We start from the raw sequence: 13139 nt of genomic DNA, 5'->3' as shown, positions 1-13139 counted from the left end.
TTAGTATATAAATTTTAAATGGAAGGAAAAAAATTACAGGCACATTTTTTAAAAACAAAATACACCCCCTATGAAAAGTTAACGACGCGCTTACTGATGAGTCAAGTAGTATTTCTCTAAATTTCAACTAATCTAAGCAATTTCTCTTAATTTATTAACTTTATTAAAATTTATTTTTGATTTCAGCTATTATCTAAAATTGAATTTATAAATTATTTTAAATTAAGTATTAACTTTAACAGAATGTTAGATCAAATTAAAAGATTATAATTAAACTGGTCGTTACCAAGGGAATTAAAATAACATTGAAGAAAAAAGTGTATTTATTAAATTTTCGCGTCTCCTTTTGAATAATACATTCCTGAAAGGGCAGGCATCAAAATACCTAATTTATCCCGAAGCTAATTCTTTTCCTTCCATCTATATGAGCGAGTGGGGGTAAGGGGGGGGGGTATAAAAATTTAGCATTAAATTTTTCGAAGGAAGTAAGAGCCTAATGTTGGAAAAATTTATTTGGGGGTTACCTATTAAATTTTTAGATGAAATAGGGAATGATATATTGCTGTAAATCAATACTTTTATTTATAGACCTAGTATAATACTATCATTCGCTAATCATCAACCAAATCTATATATTGCAAACAATCATAGACATTTTTATAAATTAAACTTTCAAAGGGTTAGACATTCTCAGCTAAACTCATATTCTGTCAAGAAATATACTTTAATAATGCGTTCATTGTAAATGAGCGGGTTTTTTAAATGAATTCACTATCTAAAAGATAACTCTTTTATATTCACGATATTTTGTTAGTTGGTAGTAGAGCTAAAATAATTAATTATTTTTAAAATTTATTAAAGGAATCATTACAATTTACAAAGGGTAATTATTAATGTGGAAATATCGCCGCTTCAAAGGCGGATTTTTTAGGGGTCGCCGCTGCAAAGGCGGATTTTTTAGGAAGGTAGGCATAGGGTTTTGAGATGGTATGCATCTAGGAAATCCTGTCATGTAGACTCTTGAATAAAATTAGTGTTATATCTGGTCTTTTTCCGTTGGCTACGTTCAGTCCTACAAGTTCTAGTAGATGGCACCCTGCTTTATTGAGAATCTTAAATAGAGAATTTACAGTTTGATATTGAATGATTCCCCTCATGTTAAATTTTAGGAAATTCTGATACTGAAGCTATTAAATTTTTAGGAAAATATCATTAAAATCTAGAGATCCTAATAAATATTGTAATCTATAGGGTTGTTATAAATAGCACTGGAAATAATAATCTTATTTTTTTCTGTGTAATATTTCACATTTGTTTTTAATGATTTCATAACATTTTATATATTATTCCAAGTTTTTTTTGTATCGATATAAGTTTATACCAAGTATGGTAAATTTGTCATAAAAAGTTCTCGAAATAATATTTTGTTAGTTATTATCTCCCATCTATTGTATAAAATTATAAGAAATATTGAAATGCATAAATATTGTTAAAGAATCAATAGTAATTTTTATTTTATGGTATCATCATCTAGGTTACGTCCCGAATTAGAATTATGCACTGTCACTCAAAAAATTTTTATACTATGTGTTGTCTTTGTATTTTCATTTCAAATAGGTAAAAAAATTTAACATGATATATTGTGCAACTATAATTTTTAATTTGGCAATTTGGATACATTTTTATCATGAAACTTTATTATTAATAAAATGGATTGAAAATCTAAAACTTGTCTCCCTGGAAATCCATTCTTATTCAGTGATGCGGTATATACTTGGCTTAAAAAAATAATAACCTAGACTAAATTCACTCTTATAGTGGTACGATGTAAAACTTCACATAAAAACTAACTCATTATTATACAGTAGTGTGGTATAACCAGTAATATTTTTCTTAAATTTAAATCCACTCTTATAGAGTGATGCGGTGTAAACCTTTACGTTTAAATTAGAATTAACCTAAATCCCCTCATATCCAGAGATGCGGTGCCTGCAATATTGCAGAAATAAAGTCATTTTATTAATTATTTTATAAATAGGTATTATGTAATTGACTTAAAAGAATTAGAATTAAAGGTAAGAAGTTTTGAACTATAAATTTATTAACTTAGCTTAAATAAAAATAGTCGGACTCCGGGCCGTCCTTTGAAACCGCCCGCGAATTATTATGTTTGTTCTTTTGATTTTAGTACGTGACAAATGAATAAAATCTGACTAACTCGGTTCTCCATGCCCTCACCTATGAAATTCAGGGAACATCGACCTTCTTCGATCTATTCTCTAATCTCTCGTTCATGGAATTCACAAACCAGGGTCAAAACACAACAATAATTAAATATATTCTATATACACCAGTCTTTAGCATATGAAAAACTGTTAGATGCAGTGGCGTAGCTAAGGGGGTGGTTATCGGGTTTGGACCCCTCCCAGAGCAAAAAATTTTTTTAGATTATACGTTCAAAAGACTTAAAAGTGATTTTATATGAATTATATTTTTCTGGTTTTGATGTTTGTGGAAGGATATTATATTACTATTGAAATTATTCTGGATAGTATTATTATAAAGTCATTGAGAATAATCTAATAAATTATAATAACATATTATTGATGCATTTAAAAAATATATTTATTATATATTATCGAAGATATGGTTATGATTTGTAAGATAAACCCGGCCGCTTTTATATGTATGGACCCCCTCTAAGGAAAATTTCTAGCTACGCCACTGGTTAGATGCTAAAAATTAAATTTTAAAAAATTGTTAAAAATAAATTCAAAAATGGTTGGAAAATATATTGTAAATGTAATATAATAATTAAATTTTTTAAATATATTTTATGGATAATTATATTTTTTAATCATAATAGTGTATTTTATATCCTTTTATGCAAAATATCTGGGGAAAAATAAGTGGTAAAAGCTGTTATAGCATTTTATTTTAAAAGTATAAATATTACTTTTCGAAATGCGTTTCTTTTTTTTTTGAAGAGTAACGATTAAAGTATTGTTCCTTTTTTCAGAAAGTAACATAAAGGTAATGAGATTACATTTTAAAGTATTTTCGAATCAAATAATTGGTTCGTATTCGTAGGAATAAAAACATTATTAAATTCGAAAATTAAATTCTCTACTAATATTTCAAAAATAAATTAGTAAAATTTAAAAAAGTAATTCATGGATATGAAAAAAAAGTAAAATGTTCCGCAAAGAAACATGTTAAAAAAATAATTTCAAAATATTAGAAGAATTTCGCATATGAATAATTTTAAATTATCCAAATAATTTTGAATAATTTGATCGAAAAATGTGTAAAAAATTATTTGAAAGATATAATATTTCCCGTGGAACGAGTTAAATACTTAGTCTATAAAAATGACTTTAAGAAAAATTGGTAAAATGTTATCCTTAATTTCGTTGGAAAAAAACAAGTTGATAAGTGGAAGAATAGATCGTGAGATGTTATACAAGAAGAATGAGGATTCCAAGATATATTTCATAATTTATATTTATGCATTTTAATAATTTTCTAATAATATTCAAATAAAGATTTCACTAATTGACAAAAATTTAGATTAATTTATTAATCAAATTTGCATTCATTTCATTATTAAACATTTGTTTTCCTGTAGAATATATGAATAAACCATTGTTAAATTATATATATTTAATTAATTAAAATATATTTTATTATGTTATAAATATATAATATTTGCTCATTTATAATAATATAATATTTGCCGATTTATAAAAATTTAATATATTGTAATCTGTGATATTATAATAAAAATTTTAATTTTTACAATATCTGATGATTTTAATTAAATATTGTATAAACTAGAATTAATATATATAGCAACTAAATTATTCGTAGAATCAACAAAATATTGATCAGAAATATTATGTTGAATTCCATACCAAATCAACTAAAGTTCAATCCGACCACCTTAAATTTTTTAAACTAATAAAAAAATACATTTCCAACTCGGCTTACTTCCTGGGATATGATGACCACCTTTAAACGAGCAAAAATTCTAAAATTCCGTTTATTTTTAAATATTTGAAAAAATAATTTTAGCTAACCATAATTTAAATGTTTTTATATAGTCCTTTAATATGACATAAAATTTAATATAGGAAAATAAGCTTAATCCAAAAATCAAAAATGGTCTTTAATTTGAAAGAGTAATCTATGTGATATCTGTTAGTATTTACTTTTAACTCTATGGAACGTATTTCATTAATCGGCATAATTTATGTAGAAGGGGGGCGGGGGGAGGTACACTTATCGAGGTAAAACATTAAACCCAAAATGCTCCATCCGTACTTATGACCCTGAGTGAGAGACCAAGAAATCGCCAAGTTATTTTTTCATCACATCATAAAAGGTTCGGATTTAGCCAACTTACTTAATAGTTAATAATAAAAATACCCCTAGACATTTCGCTTATGATTTAAAAACTTATGAGGGTAATTTTTTATTAAGCCTACGTCTTAGCAAATATTTAAATTGTGCTAATCAGACAATAAAAATATATTATAAAATGTCCATGTAATGAATTTTGCGAAAAATATATTGCTTTAATTTTTTGCGAATAAAATTTGATTAGGCAGTATTGCGGGTATTTGTATTTTGAATGTTTCGAAAGATCTTATATCTAATATATACATTTCTAAAATATCTGTATCTTAATCAAATTTGAATTCAAAAAGATAGAATACTTAAAAAAATTAATATTACTTAATTTAATCTAATAGCTATCAAATTCAATAGTATTATAAAATTTAAACAATTATGTTAATCCTAGTTTTTAATTGATATTATTATTCCCTTTGATTTTATTTATTGTGAATATTATTGGTTATGATATTTAGGGTTGGGCAGAAACAGAAATACTTGTATTTTAAATAAAAGATACTTTTGATCTAGTAATTTTCTTATATCTATGTAATCAGAGTTGTTAAAAGATCGACGATCTTGGATTCGATCTTAAAATTAGCAATTTACCCGAATTTATGATTTCTTCTTAAATTTAAGATTGTGATCGAGATCATTTTGTTATATATTCTATCCTTTGAAAAATTTATTTTTTATTTAAAAAGTATATAAATAAAATAAATTTTTTTTTTATTCAATTTCTATATGTATTTTCTCATCTGTTTTGTCTTATAATAAATAACCATCCTGCTATGAGAAAACAGATGAGATACATATAGAATTTGACACTGTAGGCATCGAAAGAGGAAAATAAATTTATTATCATATGAGTTACTTATTGGTAAGAGCAAATGTTAATTAGAATAAAATAAGAAATATTATAATAAAAAAAAGGAAATCATTAATAGATTTGGGTAAGAATAAGGAATATATAGATCTCAGCAGGCAATTATTGAGTAGCAAACTATAATTAAATATCTATATATATTTAAAAAAGAAATTTTTTACTAAAGTTTTTAAGGGACATCTTCAACTTAAGAAGTTGATGATTGATAAGTTGGTTAAGCTATTTAGTATTTCAAAATAACAGGGTAAAAATTGTGGTTATTGTTTATTAATCCAATTAATAAAATTTCTAGTTGATACAGCTTCTAAACAAATAGGTATAAAGGAATAATTTACTCCGCAAATCTCTGAGCATTGCCCGTAAGTGATTAAGGGTTTTTTAGGTATAATAAAAATCTGGTTGAGGCGTCCTAGCACTGCGTCTATTTTTACTGATATGGGAGCGAAAGAGTGAATTACGTCTCTAGAATAGATTATTATCCGGGTTATAATTTTATAAGGGATAATTACGTGATTATCGGAATCTAAGAGCCGTTGTCTATTAAGAGTTAAATTGATTCTTGTGTTATATAGGAGTCAAATTAAATTTATAAAGTCGGAGTAATTGTAAGTTCAATACCATTGAGATCCTATAACTTTAATGGTAAGATCAGGTCAATGGGAGTCTTCATTAGAGTAGAGTACCTTTGGGTAATGCTATAGTCATTAAAACTACCATGGGGGTGGTGGTCCAAAAAATTCAGTTATATTTATGTGTTGTTTTAGTCACACAGGTTTTAGAGATTGTTACAGCGACACAGTCACACCTACAATAAATGGTGTAAAATAATTAAAAGTTCTGAGGAGGAGGAGAATATATCTTGTAAGAATAAAGCACGTCAGGGGTTTATTTTTAAACTATAAATAAGTTAGTTAAAAGTAGACGAGTAGAATAAGCTGAAGTGATAGATACCTTTCGATCTATCCCGCAAAATTCACATAAATATAATTAAGGCTATAGTTTATATAATTGAACCTATGATGAGACGCTGTTTCAGAATGTAAATCTACCAGGGTAATCTATATATCGTCGAGGTATACCAGCTAACCCTAAGAAATGATGGGGGAAAAGGTTAAATTTACTCATATAAATGTTAAGAAAAATTGAGGGAGACTTATGTGGGTTGAAACTCCTAAGACTAGTGGTATAAAGTGTATAACTCCTGCAAAAATAGAAAAGACAAAAGACTGCCTCATAAATTTTATGAAAACAACATTTACAAATTTGATATACAACCTCAATTTTTTTTTATTTAATTAAAAATAAAATAAATTATTTGTATATATTTGTTAATGTCTATTATACATAGGCGTAACCAAGGGGGGGGGGGCAAGGGGAAATCCCCCCCCTTCAGAATTTTATCACTTTTTGTAAATATCATTTTTAGCTAATAAAAAAATATCCCCCTTAGTCCTCCCCCCACTCCCTGACCCTCAAATATGTATGCATATATCTTAAATAATAATTTAAAAGAAAGAATGTAAAAGTTGATATTTTTTTATAAAACTATTCATCATAATTTATAGATTTTTGGGAAAATAAATTTATAAATATGTAAAATGAACCAAAAATGTTTTTTAATAAATGGAATATAAGCCAAAAATAAGTCTTAAGACAGAAGTGAAATGTATTATAATTATTCCATAAAATTACTAAATAATATAATATATCAAATATATTTTTTTATAAAGTGAGTAATTTTAATTTATTTATCTCAATAAAAGTAAAATATAATTATAAAACTATTGATAAAATTAAGTCATAAATTAAAAAAATATTAAAGCACAATACAAACAGTGGAGTATTATATGTCGTAGATTTACAGTATATCTAATTATCAAATGACAATCAAGTAATTTTTACCAATATAGCGAATTATATATTTTACAGAAAATTATAAAATATTGATAAGGACATCAGAAAATATCTTTTAAAGACATTGTGGGATTAATAATATGAAAATTAAATATCATTTTTACTTAAAATAAATAGATGGCGTTAAATAATTGAACGCAAATAATTGTAATATATTCTTTAACTGTCAAATATGTCTATAAAAGTGGAATTTTACCTAGTATCTTATAACTTATTCTCAGAGTTGTTAAAAGATCGAATCAAAAGATCGACGATCCTGGATTCGATCGCAAATTTGTCAATTTTACGAGATTTATGATTCTGACTTAAATTGAGGATCGAGATCATTTTGTTTAAAATTCGATCCCGATCTTTTTAAAAATTAATTTTTTACTTAAAAATAAAATAAAAATTTTGAAAATTAAATTAAAATATTATTTAAAAAAAAATATCTATCTTCATATTCTATCAACTTCCATTCCACCATTTATTTTATAAGATATATTTATTCATTTCCTAAATTTTACGAGATTTAGAGCTCTTACAAGTTATTTAATATAAATTTATAATAATATATTAATATTTATTTTAATAGGTAAATGTAAATGTCCATTATAGATTTAAAAGATTCTATTGCTTCTACTACTGATGTAACAGCAGATATAAGTGAGAATGAGAATCTTTTACCATTTTTGAAATTACGTAAGTATTTTACTTTTTGTGAAATGGATGAAAGCAACTCTTATAATATGATCAGCACCAAATGCCGTCTCTGTAAGAAGATAATTTCATCTTCCAAAATATCATCCTCGAACTTAAAGAGACATTTACAAGTAATTCTTTTAAATTTTTTTTATTTGATAATCTTAATGTCAACATGTTTAAATTTAATTTATTACATTCCTGAGTTGAGCAGGTCCTACAGAAATAGAATCTAGATACAGATTCTTTATAAAAATAATGAATTATTAAATACAGTATAATTAATAAAATATTCGATGAAGAGTTAATCTTGGTTTTGTTATTTATATATAATAATTAGGCATTTATTTTTTAATATTACTATTATATTAGTTTAATTTTCAAAAGAAGAGTATTTATAATAAATGGAAGTGTAATAACTAATAATTAAGCCTTTATAATGTATTTTGACTTTCTTTAATATAATTAAAATATCCAGTTCAATGTTATTTGTATTGAACTTAGCAATGTTTCACCAAAAGAAAAATAAATATCTATTTTATTATTTCTTTATTATAATATGTTAAATCTAATCAATTAGTATTATAGTTTCAGTTTGAGCTTGATTATATAATCCTCTTGACAACATTTTTAGGGCTTTTTTTAATAATATATTTTGAATTGAAAGTATTTTTTGTATCATTTGACTCAATCCATAAGTTCTTAAATGCCAAAAAGCCTCATTATATTCATAATATATCAAAATCTTTGGCCCATATCATCTTGGGCAACTTTTAATAATGATAGACAATATTGTAAACTTAAATTTTTAAGATAACTTACCCCCTTTTAACCACTAATAAAACATACTTTAATATGTTTAACAAAATTTGTTGAACCCTTAATCCATAGTTCTTAAATGCCAAAAAGGCTAATTATATTCATATATAGGAAAATATTTTATCAAAATCTTTAGCCCATATCATCTTGGGCAACTTTTAATAATGATAGACAAAAACAATATTGTAAACTTAAAATTTAAAATAACCTATATGAACCTTTTTAACCATATATAAAATTAAATAATATACTTTAATATGTTTAACAAAACTTGTGTTGAACCCTTTATCATTTTTTTGTTTATATAGGTTTTACATTCAGCCTGTACATTGTTTTTTTTAACTTTAAATTTCCATATAAAATTTTAAAAATGAAATTTGATTCAGGAGAAGTTATTTTCATCCAACTTTGATACATACTATTTTTTTCTTTTATAAAGAAAAGGCACAGTGAATTTAAAAGATTACCAAACACCTCAACGAATTCTCTGCACAAAAAAATATATCACTGCAAAACCAAAGTGGTTCTGGTTGCAAATCCAGACAATCTAAATTAAATTTTAACAATCTAAACATTCCAGCTGTATCGCGAAAAACAGCAGACAAGGTTATCATGGATTTTATTATTGACACCTTCCAACCACTGTCTCTGGTTGATGATCCTTCATTTGAAAAAATGATTAAAACTTTTTCTCCTGCGACAAAAATTATTTGTCGCCAAACACTGGGCAACAGGATATCTACTTCCTTCTCCTATATGACGACAAATCTTATAAGTGATTTATCTGAAGTTTCTTATGTATGCACCATTGCTGATTGTTGGAGTGGTCATCGAAGGTATATTATATTTATATGAATTTTATAATGTTTATTTATTAGGGCTTTTATTGGACTTACTGCACATTGGCTGGATCCGTTAACCCTCAAGAGAAGGTCAGCCGCTTTGGCACTGAGGAGGATAATTGGGAGGCAAACATATGATGTTTTGGCCAGCGAAATCATGGGTATCCACAAGTTCTATAAAATTCATAATTAGGTGGTGAAGATGGTGAAGATGGTGACTGACAATGGAACCAACTTTGTCAAGGCATTTAAGTAATATTTATATTTAGCAAAAAATATTTAAATAAATTTATTTTTTCTAGAGTTTTTGGAGAAAATGAAGAAGATAGTAGTGAGGATATGGAATTGATAAATTTGGATGACATATTATCCGTTGATGACCCAATTATTCCTACTATCAGCAGATAGTGATCTCAATTATAAACGAATATCTAGATCCACTTTTGCAAAATGTTTTGCTTTAGTTAATAAACAAAATATGTCGTCAAAAATGGCGGATATTTTATTGGAGAAATTGTGAAGATATTTAATAGCTCCCAACAAGACAAGATGGAATTTTTATTACCAATTTATGAAATTAATAGATAAGATGCTTTCTGAAAAGTTTTCAGAAGTAGAACAAGCATGTGATCAAATTGGATTTGCAATGTTTAGGCAAGAGGAATGTTTTTTTGTTAAAGAGTATGCAACAGTAATACAATGATATTCTCTAAATAAATTTAAATTTTATAGGTTATGGAACATTTGGCGATCTCGTTAAAAATCTTGAAACGGGAGGATAATATGGAGCAGGGATATCTAACTCCCGTTCTATCGATATTGATAGATAAATTAACGATATTTAGCTGCCTGCGGTATTGTCAGCCCCTTGTAGATAGTGTTCTTAGAGGTATTGATAAAAGGTAATATTTTTTTATGCAATTATTTTATATTATCAGATATCAGCAAAATATATTAAAAAATTGCAAAGATCTGGCAAATTTAGTAAAATATTTTTAACAGGCCAGTTCTACTAAACCTCTGATATCTAGTAAAATATTAATGGGCCTTTGAAGACATTAAAAATTTATTAGATTATTTGAATTTTAAGTTAATATTTTGATTAATATTTTTTGTAAATAAATTACAATGTTAATTTCTTTGTATATTAAGTATTAAGTTTACATTTAATCACTATTTATGATATAACCCAAATATAAATAAATACCATACAGATGATGTGCCAGACTTGACTGTAAAATTTAAAAGGGTTAAGTTTTGCAGACACTTGATTTGATTTATATGAATAAAATGAACACTTATTCAATAATAAATTAATTACCATTTCATAATATAGATTTCCTTCATTGTATAAAGACAGTAACATTTTGGCAGCCATGATTCACCCTAAATATAAACTTAATTGGCCTTATATTAATCTGCCACAAAATATGATGGTAAAAGAAAGATTAGTTGCTTATTTGGAAAATATGCAGGAACAACCATATGCGGACACCTCAAATGAATGTATGGATGACATTGATGCTTTTTTGGGGAAAATACTGTACAAAATGCTTGTTCCGTTAAAAAATGATGATTCCATAAATATTTTTAATACTTATATTAATTTAAAAAAAATATTTATTGAATATAATACACCTTTGCCATCAAGCGCTCCTGTGGAGCGCTTGTTTAGTAAAGTTAAACATGTTCTAAATGAAAGACGCTGATGTTTAAATGATAATAATTTAGAAAAAATTTTATTATTAAAAGCTAATTTTAATTATAAATAAATATATTATAATTGTTATATTTATTATTCAATTACAATAAATTTCTACCATATTTAATTTATTTTTATATTAGTTAATTTTGCATCGGTTATATTATATTATTATTAAATTACAATAAATTTATAACATATATTAGTTAATTCATCGGTCAGAAATTTCCTTCAGAAATTTAAATAGAAAAAAAGGTCGATCCTGGATTTCAATCCTCTTTTTTTGAAAAGATCGTGATCGGGATTCGATAGTTTTATAAGGATCCTTGGGTCAGCACAAATTCGAAAAGGACCAAATCTAAAGACCAAAATAGGTTTATCAAAATCTTAACTTTTGAGCATAATATCTGCCACAATAGATCCTTCAAGGGAGGGGATGCCAGCGTTGCCCTTCCCGCCCAAGCCTGCTATTTTATATAATAGAGTAAAATCAACTATATGTCTACTTACTTTTTATAAATAAATTTCTTATTATTACCATGCTTTTATATTAATGTATATACAATACAAGTAATTTATTATATTTTTATTTTATATAAACTAATAAAAATATATTTCATATTTGTTCCAGGCTTATTTTTATTAAAATTTGTAAAAATATTTTATGACTATATATAGACTAAAGTAACCCGGCCGAAGGCCCGTTCAAAAGGGGGTCTGGGGGCGAAGCCCCCAGTAATTTTGTAATCCCCCCTTTTGAAAATCCTGGCTACGCCTATGCTATTATATATCTAGAAGAAAATGCACATACAGTTATTGAAGTGATAGATAGAAATGAGAACCTTTTACCTTTTCCTTAGCTCCGATAATAATGTTAATTATCATTTCTTAAAAATAGAGATTTCCTTTACTCTGTGAGGATAGTTGCATTAATTCACCCAATTTAACCTTAATTGGCCTCATATCAATCTGCAAAAATCTGTTTGTAGGTTAATTACCCATTAAGGAAATCTGCAAATTTAACTACAATTCAAATGATTGTATAGAAAAAACTGATTGGGAAAAATTCTTCGAAAAAGGCGCTTTCCCTTAATAATTATTTTTATTCAAATGATGATTGTTTATTGATATAAATAAAAATATATAATACTTTGCCATCAAGCACTCCTGTGGAGCCCTTTTTTAGTAAAGCTAAATATATGAATGAAATCAATTTATAAATTTTTATAAGACTAATTTTGAATTAATATATTAATAATGTATTTTAATCTATTACAATAAATTTGCACGATATATAATTTATTTTTATATTAGTTAATTTTGCATAGAATATAAATATTTTTCAGAAATTTATAAAATAAGAAAAGGAACATGATCTTTTTTTTATAAAAATCTCGATCCTGGATTTTGATCCTTTTTATGTGAAAAGTTCATGATCGGGATTTCGATTAACAAACTTGTATGTAATGAATATATAATATAAATAGATTTCAATAGTATTTTTCTGCTTCAATACAACACCAATAATAGCCTAAGCTGAGGAATATACTAAAGAAACGTATACCTGAGCAATAGTTAATAAGCTGCAAGGCTATAATTATTGTTATTATGGGGATTTGGTCCAAATTATATTTTCTACAAAAAGAAGTGTACATGATTTACCGACTTACATTTTTGCCTACCACTTGTTAAAGTCATCGAAATAGGGTTGAATAAAAGATTTGTAAAGATTTTAATCATAGTTATGAATATAAATAATCTTTTTAGCCAACATTTTAAATCCTTGTTATAAATTTAGATGGGTAGATAAGGATGATAAAAATAATGTTATTACTTGGTGAAGTACATACTATTTTAAAGGACAAGGTTAATGCATTTAACCAGTGACAAATTTATCCAC

This window comes from Gordionus sp. m RMFG-2023, chromosome 4 (assembly GCF_954871325.1).
Source record: "Gordionus sp. m RMFG-2023 chromosome 4, tfGorSpeb1-WG-v2, whole genome shotgun sequence".
NCBI lineage: Eukaryota > Metazoa > Nematomorpha > Gordioida > Chordodea > Parachordodidae > Gordionus > Gordionus sp. m RMFG-2023.
Note: the sequence above shows the minus strand (reverse complement) of the source record.